General features: G+C 37.8%; 1 non-coding gene across 1 annotated transcript; it reads right to left on the bottom strand.

Moving 5' to 3' along the window:
- Positions 1-4,202: 4,202 nt before the first annotated feature.
- LOC142630097 (U1 spliceosomal RNA) lies at positions 4,203-4,363 on the bottom strand. Its single transcript, XR_012843212.1, has one exon. It is a non-coding gene; the product is annotated as a U1 spliceosomal RNA (small nuclear RNA).
- Between the last annotated feature and the right edge of the window lie 10,683 nt (positions 4,364-15,046).

Raw genomic sequence — 15,046 nt, 5'->3', positions numbered from 1 at the left:
TACCTTGGATTTGTCAAAATGTTGATCTCGTCCTCTGCCTTTGCCCTGAAATTGGCCATCATCGGCTTTGAAATGCCTGCTGCCATCTCTATTGCCTCGATCTCCCCTTCCTCTACCTCTACCTCTACCCCTTCCTCTAGAGTTTAAGGAATGAGTAGAAGTAGAAGCCTTTAAAGCTTGTTCCTCTGAAGTTGAACTTCAGTTCATCTTCTGTTCATGGACCAACAAGGAGCTCTGCAGTTCATCAAGAGAAAATGCATCTATGTCTTTCGATTCTTCAATGGAACACACGACATAATCAAACTTTGGTGTCAGAGAACGCAATATCTTTTCAACAATGGTGACATCTTCCATCTTCTCACCATGAAAGCGCATTTTGTTGCTAATCTCCATAGTCCTGGCACAGTAGCTGGTGACAAATTCTCCATCCTTCATTTGTAGAGTCTCAAAATCTCTTCTTAAAGCTTGAAGCTGTGCACGCTTCACTCTAGCAGAGCCTTCATATTTCTTCTGCATGGAATCCCAAATATCTTTGGAAGTTTCTTTGCTAAGAATTGTTTCCAAGATGGGACGATCAATTGCCTGGAAAAGGTAATTTTTTGCCTTCAAATTTTTGAGCTTTCTCCCTTCCAACTCTATTTTTTGGGCATCTGTCAAGACTGTATTTGGTGTTGGTGCTTGAATTCCAGATTCAACAATCGGCCAATACTCTTTGGACCGTAGAAAATTCTCCATTAGCATACTCCAATGGTCATAGTGACCATCAAAACGTGGGATTGCCGCCTACACAAAATTTGAATCTGAAGCCATCAATACTGTTTAGGGACTCTTTCTCTCTTGCTTTTCTCATTGGCTCTGATACCACTGATACAGAGTTAAGAAAAAACAAACACAAATAAAAGAGACTTGTTTGAATGAAATGGTAAAACTCTCTCTTGTTTTATTGATAAAGAAAGGAGGCCTATATATAGGCTTTACATCAGAACTGAAAGCACATGAAAATAGGCATTATAAACCAACTCCTATTAACTAGGAAACAAATAGAAACAAACTACTTCTTTAGGATAGCAACGTGAGACACTTTCTCAACCGTGAAATTTGGCTGAAATCAATTAACCAAATATCCAAAAGACTCGGTCAAACTACTAAATATCTAAAGATACTTCCAATAAATATTATAAAATAAAAAATTTAAATCTTAACAGTTTTAAACCTGAGTAAGAGTTAATGAGAAGTTGGAATTCATTTGAAAAAAAAAATGCCATGCTTGAATATATTTTTTTCATTAAAATTTCGATAGCAAAATACAGTGCTTGAGTTTAGGAGAAATTTGTTGTGTTTAGTAACCGCTGTTACTGGGCTGTTAGTAATATTTAGTAGGAAGTTGTTGCAAGGAAATTGCAATTGATTGTCTAAGTTGGGAGGGTGGTTTTGGTTTTGCACGTGGAGTGAGTTTTGCTGACAGAGTTTTTTCTTTTGTTGGGGGGGGATAAGGGAAAAAGAAGTAGGGGTTTTATTTTTATTTTTTAAAACCAACTTAACGTGAAGGAGAGGAAAAAAAAGATCTTGCAATTTTTTTTTTTAATGATGGGATTAGGATAATAATTATAATAAAAAAAAAAGAGGGATAAGAATAAGGGTTTTTTCCCATAAAAAAAAGTAAGGGTTTAAAAAAAAAAAATTACTTAACGTGAATGAGAGGGGAAAAAGAGGAGATCTTGCAAAAGAATTTTTTTTTTTTAAATAAGAAAAAAAGAAGAAGAAGAGAAGAGTTGGTTGCCGTATTTTAATAGGAGTGATTGTAGCAAATTTAAATTTTAGTAGTGGTTTAGTGGATGTGAAGTTATTCTGTAGTGGATTGTTTAAAAGTTAGAAATATAATTTTACTTGATTGTCCTCCAATTTTGTCCGAGTGTAAGGGTATTTTGGAAAAAAAAAATGGTCTAAACAAAAACAAAAAAAAAACCCTTAAATAGTAGTATAGATAAATATTTATGCATATTTTGAAAATTTGATCGTTAAGTTTCAGATTCTTTACACTCTTAATACACACGTCAACTTTTATGTCAATCAGATATTATTTACTATATGATCTATAACTAGGGGTGTGCAAAAGGAAACCGGAGCCGACCTTCCCGACCGGCGCCGACCTTCCCACACCGCATCTACAACCGACCGACGGGGCCGACGCCGGTGATCGGAACACGAAGGGACATCTGACGCCGGTGCGGTGAAATCTTCGGAGCTGAAATCCCTCACCGATGAAGGCGCCGAACCGAACCGATATATGCATCTCATACATTAGTTTTTCAACCTTTGGATACACGGCGTCGCTTTACTGAGTGAAGATTGTAATTTTTTTTACTAAAACAACGTCGTATTGGAACACAAAACACACCGTTTGGTTGAATTGGATCTAGGTTTTCAGATTTCCCTTAGCCTCACTATAAATACTCTCTATTTCTCTCTTATAAGACTTAACTCTCTCTCTTGCTCTCGCCGAACTGCTGTTGCTGCCTCGTCGCCTTGTGTCTGAGCTCGCACCAGCTCACCACGGACAGGCGCCACTCACTGGTAAGCCATCTTGTTGTCCTGGGTTTGTCTCGCCTCTCGCCTCTGGTTTGTCACGTTTGTGACTTTGTGTTTCTACTTTCTTGATGTCCTGGGACTCCTGGGTTTGTGTTTCACTGTTTCTTCACTTCTTCTTATTTTACTTAAGAAATAACAAATAGCACGTTGTTGGGTGTTGGGCTACAAGCTTTGTATATTAACTTTTATGAGAAAACACATTGTTGGCCCAACCGCCCAACGTGTCTAATAGAGTTAACCCAACAAATATTAATTATTAAGTGTCTAATAGATATTAAGTGTTAATAGTGTCTAATAGATTTTTGAATATGCTTCTGTTTTGTCTTTTCTTTTGTTTTTGATATATGTGTGACTAGATTTTTGATGTCTTGCTAAATAATTTTTTTTTTCTTTTGTATTTACTTGAATTCTTGAACAGGTTGATATATTGATTTTGGAGTTTTTTTATTAATAAAAAAAATAGTTTTTTTTTAATATTTTAAACCGACCAAACCGATTGAACCGTACCGCAAAAACCGCACCGCTATAGGTTGAAAAACCGACCTTAGATGATGTGCATCGGTTCCAATTATTAAAAAACCGATCTCTATCGGTTCGGTAATAAATTTGGAAAAAAACCGCCTCTACCGAACCGCGCACACCCCTATCTATAACCTTATATTTTATGTATAATTTTAAACTACAAAAACTTACAATTTAAACAATTTAGAAATTTTGGAAGACATAATAAGAAGAAGTAACTCAACGATAGATTTGTCAAAATTCATATCTAATAAAAAGATACTAAATAATGTTGTAGTCTTAGACTACAACTAATTTTGTAACTAAATTTTGTCTTATTACCTTTGTATAGTATATATTTTTGTTAACTGGTATGAGAGGCCCAGTAATATATATGCGCCGTGAAAGTGAAACTTGTGCACACGATGAACATCAAAGATGAAATTTAAAAAAAAAAAGGTTGAACTACCAATGCCATTATAAGTCTAACCTCAATTTAGTGGATATTGATTTCTTGGTCTTGTGTTATATTTAATTTACCATGGAGTAATCTAATCTAATATGATTTCAAATCCTCGTATAAATTTTTAAGCCCCTTTAATTTGATTATTTTATAGTTTATGAAGACTGAAAGATCTCATTGAATCAGAAGTTTACACCTTAAAATGTGCACATAATGACAAGAAGACAACAATCAAATTGCTTTTATAGGTGTCAATTTCATTGAGTCGGAGCATCTTTTGGTTGTTTAATTCCAATATAATTTATTTTTTAAGTTTAATTCCAATAAACTCTATGTCCCGTAGATGAGCGAAGAATTATTTTTTCTATTTATTAATTGATACCATCGGAGTTGTTATTTTCAAGGCTGAACTCTCTATTTTGCAAATGTTTCGGATTGTAGGAGGTGATTAGAATCCCATTTCTCCCAAGTAGGAGTAACGGACGAAAAGCCCAATTTCTACATCCACGAAGAACGATGAAACACAGTTACCTTACCAAGTCATTCATACAAGCCCGAGATACTACAATATTATCGGAGCCATCTAAATAAGCCATACGTACACAAAGCCTAAGGTACGTCTCTAAAAAACATTTTTAACTAGATATGGATAGGGGCCGCGCGAACGCAGGCCCCCACTGCAACAAATTATGACGTAGGTTCCATCACTTGGACAGACCTTAAGCGAGCACCCCTCCGTAGTGCAATGGAAGTCACAAGCTTAGGCCATGGGCCTTCTTGGTCACCCATAGACCCCGTCCAGGTAAGTAAGCGTAAATAGCCTGATTGCTCTTATTTTATATACCCACACGGTAGCCTCTCAACTTGTTTCTATTCCATGTGGGATAAGACAGTATAAGGTCGAAGGATAGAAGCACCCTAGTTTCTTGTGTATTTTAGTTGATTCATCATGGGAACCAAAGCCAGGATTGAATCCTCTCCTAGTAGATTTATACAAGCATCCCAGTGCTGGGGTTTCAGTTAAAAGAATTACATGTCTTGTGACAGATTTAAAATGAAAGAACAGAACAAATGCGAGTAGAAATTGTTATCTGCATAACTTCTTTTCATTTACACTTTTTGAGAGTTTTCAAAAACTACGCATGACTTTGAGTTTTTTACATTGGTCGTCCAAAATAGCCCCAAGAATGATAGACCAAGATTTACAACGGTGAATATGGGGAACAGTAGTTCCTGTTTTCCTCTTTCAAAATTGAGATAAGCATCATTGTTCATTGGTATCCACATTTCTTCAAACTGATGGCCATGAAAATAAGGACAAACTTTAGCTCTAACCCAATTTGGAGGAAATTTCTTTAAACTGCTAGGTGGCATCATTATTGTTGATTATTGGCTTGAATTAAGGTGTTCCTTAAGTTTGGTACACATAACACATGCATCCCATGGGTATAACCCATAAAGTTTGATGTTTGGATTTGGTTTAATTATATTGCAAGGGATGACTTTGGCTTTTGGCCTAAACTTCTTTGCTTGCAGCTTTTTTTTTTGGGGTAGAAAAGGCATATCATAGTATTAAATAGTCAGATTTTTTTTTTTGTTTTTTTTTTTGGGTTAAAAGGCCATTTATTGAAAACTAAGAAGCCAGGAAAGGCATTGACGTAGGACAACCACAATAATATAAGAGAACAGAAAATTGATAGAGTAAACCCTAGGATTCAGCACCTAAGGGCTGCTTGGAATCAGAACCAAGCAAACTGGAGTCGGCACCAGTGTAAAAGAAAACAAACGTTTTTTATATTTCTCAAAAGCTGTGTTACAATAATCAAAAAAGTGTTTAAATAGCTACAACACAAAACCCTAACAACACAAAACCCTAATTATTAAATGTTCGGGCTTGCTTAATCTCAAGCCCAATAACTAATAAGCTCCATCCATAAGGCCACAGGTTGGGCCGTCTTCTTTTTGTTCTTCCTCCCATACGTGTGTATAATTGGGGGCCTATATCTCGTGTCCGCACCAGGCATAGTGTTGGCATAGCGCCTTACATAATACATATTATTAGCATCAGATACAACAAAAGATGAAATATCAATTGAGGGAGGATCATTAAATAACACAAAACATTCCTGTTGTAGGCACCCCCTCCTTGCCATCACATTTGCGCACCTATTCGCTTCCCGAAATATATGAGTCACCTTGACTTGCTGGAACCTGTTGAGCAGAAACCTACAATCATTCAAGAGGAATGAATAAGCTCCATTGGGCATTGAGATGCTAATTGCAACAGTTTTTATAGAAGTTCAACTTCTAGGTGTGAGATCCCCATCTGAGATGCTAATTGCAAGCCATCTCTTAGCGCCCAGAATTCTGCCATAACACTGGTGATATTACCTATGCAGCAGTTGAAACCGTTCATCCATGTTCCCCTATGGTCTTGGATCAGCCCTCCTCCACCTACTTTCCTAGGATTTCCTAACGAAGCACCATTGGTATTCAGCTTATACCAAACCTCACTGGGTTTGAACCACTAGCTTGCATTGTCCTCATCCTCTTGGTTCAAAGAAATTTACCAGTATAGAAAAAATAATTCATAGCCTGTCTAATGCAAGTATTGTGCAGATCTAGGTTCAGCAATGTGTTTTCAAACACAACCCTATTTCTGTGTTTCCAGAGTGCTCAAACAGAGAAGGTGAATAAGGTTTTCCACGATATGCCATTAGAAAGGATATCTGGACTGCTTTGACAGTTAGCTCTCAGCCACTAAAACAAGTCCAGATTGAAGGTGGCTTCTATTGTAGCTGGTATTCCAATCTTCCTCCAGATTTGCATAGTATAAGGGCTTTCTCTAAAAAGATAAAGGATAGTATCATTGCAGTTTCTGCAGAGAAGGCAGATAGTTTCGCAATCAATACGTCATCTAGCAATAATTTCTCTCACTAGGACACTATTGTGATAGTAGAGCCATAGGAATAAGCATACTTTCGGCAATATATCCACTTTCCAAACCTATTCACCTGGAAAGAAGTTGTTCTGATTATCATTCGAGATTGCTAAAAGGTAAGTTGAAGCCAAATTGAACTCTCCATCCTATGAGAATTTCCAGCTTATTGTGTCTTCCATACTCCCAAACATCTGGACAGGAATGGCTTTAATTCTATCCAAAATATTTGTAGGAGGCTTAAAGGATAACACCTCCTAATTCCATTCATTTCCTTGGATCATGTCTGCCACTGTCATGGTGCTATCCGATCTGTTGAAAGGTCCCTCAATTACTTCCTTGGGCGAAACTCCTTTCATCCACTTGTCTGTCCAAAATTTAATTGCCAATCCATTACCCATATTCCAATAGACACCTTTGGAGAAAATCGGAAATCCCACTTTGATAGCTTTCCAATTTGCTGAACAAGGGAGCTTATCTGGATCTTTAGAGTTCCATCTCGACTGAGAGTAGTATTTTTTTTTAAATGACATTCGCCCATAACGCATCCTTCTCCTGATACATCCTCTGGTTAATCTTAGCAAGTAGTGCAAGGTTTTTCCTTTTGAAGCTTGAATACCCAAGCCACCTTGCTCCTTTGGCTTGATAATTGTATTTCATCCAACCAAATGCATTTTCTTTTTTCCTTACGAAGAGGCTCCCTAAAGAAAATCTCTATTAATCTTATCAAGTTTTTCACAAAGATGATTAGGAAGTGCCACTCATTGCATCATGTAATTAGGCACAACGGACATAACCAATTTCACTAAAACAGTTCTACTCGCAAAGAATAGAAATTTTGATTTCCAACCCGCGAGTTTTCTTACTACCCTCTCAGTAATAATGTTATATTGATTTCTTGTTGAAAGGAAAACCTAAGGGTCTGTTTGGTACCCCATCCCAAACTCACATTTTTACATTTTAAACAACATTACACACATTTCTACACACATTTTCACATACTTTTCATCCACACGTATTTCAAAAAACTACAAAAATCTCATCTCAAACTACAAAAATCCTATCTCAAACTACTCTATCAAACACCCCCTAAATATTTCCCAATGTAATTGGTGGCATGGATTCCGATATTCTCACACATTTTTTCTTTAAAATTCGAGGATACATTTTGAGAGAAGTAGATCCGAGACTTTTCTACACTTACCTTTTGCCCCGATTCAGCACAAATGTAGTCTAAGACTTCGTTGATACTTACACTATTTTCTTTACTAGCTTTGGCAAATAGCATTAGATCATCGCCAAAAAATAAATGGGATATTCCAATATTATCCCTAGATGCTTTGACAGGGATCCAATTTCCTTCCATACACTCCTTTTCAATAAGGCTTCCTAAGTATTCCATACACAAGATGAAAAAGGTACAGAAATAGCGGGTCACCTTGGCGGATGCCCGTGAGGTAAAATTCTTCCAAAGCACCCCCATTAAAGAGGATGGATATACTTGTGGATAAGATGCAGCTCATTATAAGCTTGATTTAGCTGCTCAGGGAAATGAAAAGCTTGCAAGACTTTGTGAATGAAGTTCCATTCAAGCCTGTCGTAGGCTTTCTCAATGTCTACTTCAATGGCCATGTGTCTTGTCTTCTCCTTCTTGGTGTCTATAGAATGTATAAGTTCCTGAGCAATAATGACATTATCAAGTCCTTTTCTGCTTGGGACTAAGGTTGCTTGCATTGAGGAGACTAGATTGCTTAGGAGAGGTCTAATCCAAGCAATGATGACTTTAGTAACTATTTTGTAGATTGAGTTGTACAAACTGATAGGTCTGTAGTTACTAATCATCTCGGGGCTTTGGCATTTAGGAATAAGAGCAATCAGAGTCTTATTCAAATACTCCAGAACAACCCCTATGTTGAATATATTCTTTACCTCTTTGCATACCGATTCATTAACATTATGCTAGAAGAGCTGGAAGAATCCAACATGTAATTCATCTGCTCTTGGAGCCTTAAAGGGTTTTAAGGACCACAAACCATCTTTAATCTCTTCATATATGACCTCCTTATTAAGATATTCCTTGTCCTCTTTAGATAAGAATGCACAAGAAAATTGTGCCACTCCTGAGGTTCTAAAGGAATGCGATAGCTCTGTTGAAAAAGTTTAAGAAAGCTATTGCGGATAAGGATTTTAATTTCTTCCTCATCAAATATCCATTCTCCCATAGCATCCTTGATGCATCTGGTCCTGTTTTTGGGTCTTCTAACCACCGCAGAGACATGGAAAAAGGAGGTGTTGCGGTCTCCAAAGGCAGCCCATTTTAGCCGCAATTTGAGTGCCCAAAATTCCTCTTCTTGTAAAATGATTAAAGAGTACTCCTTAATAAGTTGTTTTTCAAGTTGAATAAGAAAATCATTTGGATTGTTTGCTAGTGCCTTTTATGCCCCATTCAATCTTGCCCAGACTCTCTTTTTCCTTGCAAAGAGGTTTCCAAACACCTTCACATTCCCATCTATTTACTTCCCCAGTGAAACCTAAAATAGCTGTGTCAAGAGGCTGGAGCTAATCCTAAGCACTTTGGACCATTCTAGGGAATTTCGGATGTAAGAGCTACATAGTTTGAAACCTAAATGGCTTGTTTCGAGTGGCAGGGGTGGTTTAGATAGTTCAAAAAGGACAGGGTAGTGGTCTGAGAATACCATGGGTAGATGAGTAACTGAGGCTTCAGAGTGTAGCATGCGCCAAGCTGGGTTGGCAAAGCATCTATCTAACCTTTCCAGAATCAAGTCAGAAATTTGTCTTCAATTGGATCAAGTGAACTTTGGTCCCTAGAATCCCAAATCCAGCAGATTTAGGAATCGATACACTCTTTAAAATTCAATAGCTCTATTTAGAATGATATTTCTGCCCCCAAATTTGTCTTCCCCACTTAGAATTTCGTTAAAGTCTCCAAGTAGCAACCAAGGGAGACCGTGCAAATTTGCTACTTTAGACAGGTTAGACCATGATATTCTCCTTTCAGCAATTCGAGGACTAGCGTATACAAATGAAATTAACCAAGTAAAATTAGATGTACATACATTCACCATGGCATGGATTTCTTACTCCGTAGTTGCTAGGACGAAGACATTAGCCTCCACCTTCTTCTAGAGTAACCATAATCCTCTCGCATAGCCTATAGTGTAAGTGGCAAAGAAACCATCAAAGGGTAGTCCAATAATTCTTTCTGCTCTATCTCCCCCTACCCTTGTCTCCGTAATCACCATAATAGTTGGATGATGATTCACTACCATTTCAAAAATTCTTGAAATCAACATTTAGAGCTCCCCTACAGTTCTAGAGAAGTATATTCATCTTGACAAATCCTCCAACTAGAACCTCGATTGGATTAGGTCTCATTGCAACCGCCTTCATCATGCTCTATTCTAGTCTCCTCAAAAGATCTTTGGAAGCCACTCAATTGGATTTCCATAGCACCATGTATTTCAAGATCCCTTAAATGTCCTCCCCGTAACACACCAGCAGGTTGCAATTTTGGACTGGGCCTACAATCTAGAATAGCTTCATCGTTAGCATGCTCCCCACGTGTGAAGCCACTGTTCCCCTAATGTCGATGGCCTTCCTCTCTTGAACCAACCAACCCGATTCGTCCAAGTGTGGCACTACTAAGGGCCTTCTTTGCCTGTTCAACTCTTCTGCTTCCTGCTTCGTTATTAGGTGTGTGTGTTTGTGAGAAACTTCCACTATGGGTTTGAAGTTAATCCCCATGCTGGATGATCCAAAGGCAAATTTTCCGTTTTGATGCTAGAAGAAGTGAATGGGAACAATTGCTTCCACTCTGCCCTGAGGTCCTCCTCAAACCAACACATCATGTCTGTTAGTGCTGCTTTTATTTGGGTTATCATCTTGTTTGATAACATTATCGTCTTGTTCCTGTACCACATTGCCCACCCTGAGCTGGTCATCTTGGGTGTTGTTTAAGTGGTTGAGTTCTTTTTCTTTCTTTGGCAAACTTTCAATTGCTCTAAGAAGTGTGGTTGTTTTGCTCCCTATAGCTAAGCTAAACCTTTTGAAAACTTTTGTATTCTTAGTTCCTATCAATTTCTTCTCCCTATGAAACTTTAGGAGTCTGGCTACTAAGGCTTCTATCCCTTCCTTCCCATTGCTCGAGGGAGATGAGCAGATTTCCATCTTATTCTCAAGAGTTGCTTTTGGCTTTGGTTGCATGTGGGTATCACCATCTTCACTGGATTCAGCATGTTCCACCAATTTCAAGGCTTTTGATTAGATATAATGGGGTTGTGTGGTCTTTATCAACTGCTTCTCTGAGGTACTAGGCCTTACTTATTCTCCTGTAATGACCATATTGCCCTTAGTTGCTTTAACCCCTGATGAGGTGGTTGGCTAGTCCCACAAGCTCGTCCGTTTTAAACTGAGTTTTTCTTTCTTGTTACAATCATCCATGCATCATAGTTAGGTTATAACGTAACCTCCACTTGGTTTTCCTTAAGGGGGTTAGTGATGGCTTGCTCACTTTCAGCATCCTTCACCTTGGGTTGAATTCGATAGCAACAACTTTCCTGTTTGTGTCCCAAACGTCCACAACAAAAGCATAAGAAACTTATTCCTTTATACATCACCTTTTGTTTCAACCTTCCAACTTTCACCGTATTAATCAATGGTTTATCCAAATTCACTTGAATACACAACCTAGTGTAGCTTCCCCTAGAGCCAGATGCCGTTAAAGAGTTGATCCTTAGTTGAGCCTTCCAACTTTCACTATCAATGCCTTAGACCAAGGCACTCTGATGTGAGCTTTAGTCTCCTTAGAAAGTGATATTTCAACCATTCCTTTAGACAGTTCCTCCACCTCTGTGTTTGATACCTCCTCTTCCTCATTCTCTCTATCAAAACAGAAGGCCTATTCATATGCTCCTAGGATGTCTCCTATTAGACCATCTTTGTAACTAAGCTATTTTCGTGGCTGGGTGAAAGCCTTCTCTCCACTGCCATCCTTAAACTTCTTAACACTTCTTTCAAGCATTTCCTCTTCTTCACTTGAACTTTGTGTCTCTCGAGCGTACTCTACTTCCATGTTCACTCTACTCCTCATTAAATAGTCAAATCACTATTATAAAATACATTCTCCTTATCAAGGGTTATAAGATTCCCCTCCACAAGAGATGGGTTTTCAACCAAGTCTTGACATCGCATTTGCACACCGGTTTGCTTCCCGATAGATATGCTCAGTCTACATATTAGAGAAGGTCTTCAAAAGGATATTGCAATCAATGAGAAGAGATTCAAGTGAATGATTTACAATAGTATTATTAATGAGATAAACTATTGTTGTTGCATCCAATTCCACTTGTTTTTACTTTTTTAATTCACCTTTACTCAATTGCAAACGTTTATTTTGCGTGGATGACAATACTTCTGTCACAGGACATTGGTTTCCTCATCAAAACACACACACACACACACACACACACACACACACACACACACATATATCATGCTTTGGCTACGAATACAAGTGCTGCAAAACTTGAGATAAAGAGCCCTCTATGAAGGGGGTTGTGCGGATGGGGCTTTGAGGAAATTCTAGGAGAAAAGACAGTAAATTTTCTTTGTTTTATGTGCTGCTTTGAATTTTGTACCTGTGAGAGATTTTTATTTGTGATAAGAGTAAATTTTGGGCATATCAAGGTTTCGGTATTGTGAGAACATCTTTACACCATTTTGTATGCTCTTTAATTGTTAGGGAAAATTTTCATCGCCTTGCCCATGAAAGTAGGTCAAATGTCGAACTACATAAATCTTTGGTGCTCTTTTTTGTGTGTTTGTTTATGTTTTTTCTCATTAATTCTCTTTGTTCTTGCTATTTTTTTGGAGATCATTCAAAAGTGCATATCATAATCAATCTTGTATGGAAATGCTATTTAAAGGCATTTTCCTACAACAAATTGGTAATGGAGCTTCAAATTAGTTACAAAAACTCGCACTCTTGAGTTCAAATCTGTTAGTTGTATCACAATTAATGCTTGTTGTCCTAAATTATCAAATTTATTAGATCTAGAAGTCACTATTCCCTCATAGTTACAAATCAAATTGAGCTAGATTAACTAGATTTTCTTATTTGGTGCAAACCAAGCTAGTTCAAGCGCCCATAAAATCCATTTTCGAGTTTGCCACATGATGCCTAATGTGAAACCCAGTCTTCCTAGATAATCAACTATTACAAGTTATTGTCTAATTACTTTTTGTTAAATCTCACAAATGAGACTCGATGTATATAAGACAAGTGGGATAAGAAGAAGAGGGAGGAGCAACATGCATTAACATTCCTACATAAAACTCCCACATGCATTAATTTTAGAAATTCCAACACCCAATTTCACTAATTTAACAATTTTCGAAAAGTGTTTCTTTCATTTAGTAACACTCTAACAATAGGGAAAAATAGAACCCGCTCAATATTTTTTAAAGAGCTGGCCACTCAAAGAACAAAGCTTTGACCCCCTCCTCCAACACGTTAGCCAAATTTTGGCTCCCAAAATTTCAACTTTGCATTTGTTTTGTCCCTTTCTATTTCTGAACATCTCATATCTTTGTTTATAAAAAAACAGAATAGACATTTTTGCAAATAAAAAAAAATGTGTAATGGTATTTATAAACAAATCTACCTTCCATGTGAATGTTTGCCCATTTGTAGCTCCACTTTATATTTTCTTTATTTTTTTCCTTTCTTTTTCTCAATAATACTAGCACCACACATGTGGGGAATAAAAAGATCCTGATGGGAACGTGGGCCTTTTGGGCCGTGTTAAGGAAGGCCGACCTGACCTTGGGTTTAGAAGTTGTTAGTACTATGGGTCGGCCCATACGCCGAGAATCCGAGGGTCCAGCCGAGGGTGAACTTACCCTCGGATGAGCACCGAAGAACTCGGGATTTCATAGTAAAGGTTAGGGGATGACACAGTTAAGGCCAATGGTTAAAAGGGGTGAACCCTAGAACGCCCCAGAAGCGCCGGTGTTGAAGAAATGTCAAAGATAAAGGCTGCTACCTCCACATTAAAAACCCTGCACCTACCACCCTGGCCGCATTTATGGGGAAGTGACACATGAACAGTGGAAGAGAAACTTCTGGTTACTATTCAAAGGCACTGAGAAAAGAAATATCTAGTCTAAGGGGGAGGTGAGGCAACACGTGTACAAAGCATTCAAAAGAGTAGTATATAAAGAGCAATTTAAGACAGAAAAGGGGGGACGGACTTTTTGTAACCTAAAAAGAAAAGAAACAAAGAGAGAGATAATATAAGAACAACTCGTGGCTCATGTCCGAGGAGGTTGATTGACTATACTCCTTGTTGTTTCCAAGCATTTGCAATCTTTAGTTTGTCGTTTAATCCTCATACGCTTCTAACCTGGGTTTCAAGCCCACACTCTACAAATTCATATTGTTTAAGGCTCATTGGGCCTGAGCCCATAACTATTCTTGGGATCCGGTACAGTGTGCGCTTACAACACATTTTTACATATATTTTGTTACAATTGTCTTTCGTGGAAGACTGTAAGTGATGGAGAAAAGATGGTGATCCATGTGATAGTAACAGGCAGTCAATTACAGTCTGTCACATAGGACTATTATGGGAACAGACAACCAATCATAATCTGCCACATAGGAAAAAAAACATTTTTTTTTTGTGTTGAAAATATTTTTTTTCTTTCTTAATTCGTGGTACAAATTTCTTCTCTTTATCTTCTTTTTCTTCTTTTTTTCTCTCTCTTTCACAATGCACTCTCTATAACTTTCACATCTCATCTTCCTTTTTAATTTTTTTTTTTATTTTACCACCCGTTCGTCATTTTATTTATTTATTTATTTACACTCATCATTTTCTGACACTCTTAATCCATTTCCTTTGTAAATCTACTACTTTTCTCTAGTACTTGCCTTCAACAAAACCCACTTTTCATTTGGCTTAGAATCAATATGATGGTTTTACCTCCCCCCCCCCCCCTCCTCCAAAAGCAAATTCCTAGCTCCGCCCTTGATTATATGGTCTCATTTGGAACTTAAGTCCCTAAAACTCAGGTTTTAATGTGAAGAACTTGAGATTTTAAGGCCTTGTTTGGTTGCTGAGTGATAGGTAACTCATCACTCATCACCCTATCACTCATTTCTCATTACTTAAAAATCCCAAAACACTCCCACCCTTGTTTGGCAACTAAACTCAATTCAATTTTTTGCCTAAAAATTTAAAAAAAATCACCTTTTGTGGGACCTACTGATGAGAGAGTGAAGAGAGTTAGTTGAGATGGGATGCATGTGACCATTGGGAGGAGTGTGACTGAGCAGGTGATGTGACAGCACACTGCCGTGGGGCCCACGTTGGTGAGGGTATTTACAACTTTGCCATAAGATCTTAGTTTTGGTGTATTGAAAACAAGTTTTCCTCATCACTCAGTTCTGTAACTCTTAACTCAAAAAAGTGGGAAATGAGTTAAGGAAATTGGAAGAGGAAATATTACCAAACAACATTTGGTTGCGTGGG

This window comes from Castanea sativa, chromosome 3, assembly GCF_040712315.1.
Source record: "Castanea sativa cultivar Marrone di Chiusa Pesio chromosome 3, ASM4071231v1".
NCBI lineage: Eukaryota > Viridiplantae > Streptophyta > Magnoliopsida > Fagales > Fagaceae > Castanea > Castanea sativa.
This window is presented reverse-complemented; position numbering and strand designations above follow the sequence as displayed.